The 3,531-nt window shown below is 41.4% G+C and overlaps 1 pseudogene; it reads right to left on the bottom strand.

Moving 5' to 3' along the window:
- Positions 1-1,304, bottom strand: part of LOC102432762 — a 5,865-nt pseudogene extending 4,561 nt beyond the window's left edge.
- Between the last annotated feature and the right edge of the window lie 2,227 nt (positions 1,305-3,531).

The raw sequence follows: 3,531 nt of genomic DNA, 5'->3' as shown, positions 1-3,531 counted from the left end.
CCCGCCCCCCACTCATGCCCTCACCCCCCTGATGTCTGTGTCCATTGGTTAAGCTTATATGCATGCATACAAGTCCTTTGGTTGATCTCTCCCCCTTACCCCCACCCTCCCCTACCTTCCCTCTGAGGTTTGATGGTCTGATCAATGCTTCTCTGTCTCTGGATCTGTTTTTGTTACCCATTTTTGTTTGAACACTTCCATTAATAGAGCCCTCTCTTCCAAAAACACAGTCTATTTTCTTTTGAAGAGCACTAGTTATTTGAAAGTTCTTCCTGGACTAATTCTAAAATCTGCCTCTTGTAAACTCATGCATGGTGCCAGTTCTGTGGACAAGCTAAGAAGGAGTTCTGCCCCTCTTATAGTCTCCATGCCTCCGCTGGTAGAAAGGGGGCACGGGGTCCTCGTCTATCCCAGCCTCCCACCATTCCCAGCCTCAGCTGTGAGCACCAAAGTTATTTCTAGATATTGCCAAATGTCCCTGGGAGGAATTGCTCCCTGTTGAGAACCAACGGTCTACACTCTCAGTTTGTCAGCCTCCTTTTCTTTAAACATTTTTTTTCCTTTACAAAAAATGTGTTTAGTATTACCTTTTTTTAAAAAAAATATATTTTATTGACTTTTTACAGAGAGGAAGGGAGAGAGATAGAGAGTCAGAAACATCAATGAGAGAGAAAGATGAGAGAGAAACATTGATCAGCTGCCTCCTGCACATCCCCCACTGTGGATGTGCCCGCAACCAAGGTACATGCCCCCGATCGGAATCGAACCCGGGACCTTTCAGTCCGCAGGCCGATGATCTATCCACTGAGCCAAACCAGTCTTGGCAAGTATTACCTTTTTTATTTTCCTCATTTCCTCCCCTAAAAGCCTCCCTTCATAATGAAGATAGCCTCTCTCAATCTGCATTCTCTTATTGACCCCATCCAGTGGTTAAATAACATCTACATATTATTGATTCCACCGGAAGATAGCCAACGGGGTTTGTTATTTTAACTTGCCACTCTGATCCAGCCGCTACTCCTCTCAACTTGCAGATCTGTCAGGCAGTTTAATCATAACATGTTCCAAAACAAACTTCCAATTATTCTCCTCTCTCAATCTACTCCTTTTCGTTTTCTTTATCTCAGTTAAGAACACTAGCTTTCTATTTGTTAGTACTTCAAATCTCACAGTCCCCTCTACTTCATTTTTTTCTCACACTCTTTTTTATTTATTAGAGAAAAAAAAATGAGTTACCTTAAAGCCATATCTGAAATCTGGGCCATTTTATCCCCCTGCACCACTACCACCTGGGTCAAAGCCATCATCACCCCCACTAAGATTACTGTAGACTTCAAACTAGTATTTCTGTTTCCTCCCTTGATCTTCCACCTCTACTTGTTCTGTACAACTAACACAGCCACCAGATTGACCCCCATAAGGCTGTGTTAAACTGTTTGTAAATGTCACCTCTCAGCTTAAAACCCTCCACTGGCTTCTAATATTACTCAGAGTAAAACTAAAAGCCTTACAGGGGCAAAGAAGACTGTATCTCCTGCTACCATCCCCTCACTAATTTTTGGTGGTCTCCTCCTCGGTCCTAAAACGTGATGGCATGTCCCTGCATTGAGGCTTTTGTACCCTCTTTTCCTTGGCTTATGATGCTCTTCAGTAAAAGTTCACATGGCTCCCGCCCAGAATTCATTTCACGATTTGAATGAAAATTCCTTTTTTTTTTTTATTGAAGCCTATTTAAAATCACAATTCTTGCTCATCTCTAGCTCTCTCTATATTCATGCCTTCTTTAAATTGTCTCCTTAGCATTTCCTACCTTCTAATGTGCTAGGTAATTGACTAATTTGTTTGGCTTATTGTCTGTCTTCTTTCAGTGGAATTGTAATCGTCAAGGGGGAAGAAATATTTGCCTCTTTTATCCACTGCTGAATGGCCGGTTCCTAGAAAAGTAGCACTCACTATAAATTTGGTAATTGGCTAGAATCACAGAGTAATTTCCTCTCCTTGATGATTCGTATAGAAAAAATTATGAGCTGAGTCTTGCATGTTTCAGCTGGGGTATTTAATCTTGATCTGTCGTCTGCCTCAGCAGTAAGGTGACTAAGTTCTTTTAAACCGATACTAAGTTGACTTTTAAACCTACACTATGACACTAATCAAAATCCTAAACTGTATATGATCTCTACTCCTGGACTTCTTTGTGTTATACAAGTGAGTTCTGGATCCAAGTGTCTCTGTATGCTGTTTTACAAGGAATAGATGAGGAAAAGCATGATGCAGGATGGTCACTGAGGCAGGTGACAGTGTAGGCCTCTGACGTGAGCATTTTGTAATATGCAAAAAAAATTTTTAAACCCTGCTTAGTTTAATAATCCATGATTATTTTAACAGGTTCCACTAGTCCATAAAAGAGTAAGAAAAAGGAAAGGTCCTACTGAAATAGTAACCATTCATATTTTGGGGACCATTCTTACATGCATTTCCTTATACCTTATATACTATACATTAGTTTAAGTAATGCGGCACCTCGTGATCCCCACTGGGATGATGTAAGAGAAGATCAAGTAGAGTGATCAAAAACTTGCACTCCCGCCTGACCGGTTTGGCTCAGTGGATAGAGCGTCGGCCTGTGGACCGAAGGGTCCCGGGTTCAATTCTGCTAAAGGGCATATACCTTGGTTGCGGGCACATCCCCAGTAGGGGGGCGTGCAGGAGGCAGCTGATCGATGTTTCTCTCTCATCAATGTTTCTAACTCTCTATCCCTCTCCCTTCCTCTCTGTAAAAAACCAATAAAATATATTAAAAAACAAACAAACTTGCACTCCCACTGTCCAGGAATAAGGCATCCCATCAAGGGATCAATGGAGAGCATTTGGGGAGCCTGGACTTCACCCCCACCTGACAGGAATGTGGTACCCTCCCTCTTCTCACTGTGGTGGTGTCATGGTGGCCCATTAAAAAGTCATCATTCCTGGCCTATGAGGCTGCTACCACTGTAGTATCAATGGATAGCACAGGAATGTGAGCTACCACCTCTGCCCAGCGGTAATGGGAAGGCCCCTGCCTCAAGTATCAATGAAGACCAACTGGGGAACTTGGACTTCTACCTCTACGTGGCAGTAACAAGGCGGTGTACTCCCTTTTCTTACTGGAGCAGTATTAGAGAAAACCAGATAAAATGGAAGGTTTAACTAAGGTCCATTTCTATAACACAATGCAAATATGTCCAGGTTTTAATTTTGAAAATAATCACTTATTCCAAGAACCAGGAAGAGCTCATTAAAAAAGAAAGAAAGAAAGAAAAGAAAAAGCAACACATAGATAATGGACATGTTAGAATGATCTGACAAAGATTTTAAAGCAGCTATGCTATACATGCTTCATTGAGCAATTATGAAGGTGAATGAAAAAAGGTAAAATTAGTGAACTTGAAGACAGAATGATAAAATCACCCCAACTGAACCCCAGGGAGAAAATAGATAAAAAATAAAACAGAATACTCAGGGATATGTAGGGCTATAAATAAAGTCTAAGTT

Source organism: Myotis lucifugus, unplaced genomic scaffold (genome assembly GCF_000147115.1).
Source record: "Myotis lucifugus unplaced genomic scaffold, Myoluc2.0 scaffold_225, whole genome shotgun sequence".
Lineage (NCBI taxonomy): Eukaryota > Metazoa > Chordata > Mammalia > Chiroptera > Vespertilionidae > Myotis > Myotis lucifugus.
The sequence above is the reverse complement of the archived record's forward strand: the minus strand, read 5'-3'. Positions and strand labels throughout refer to the sequence as shown.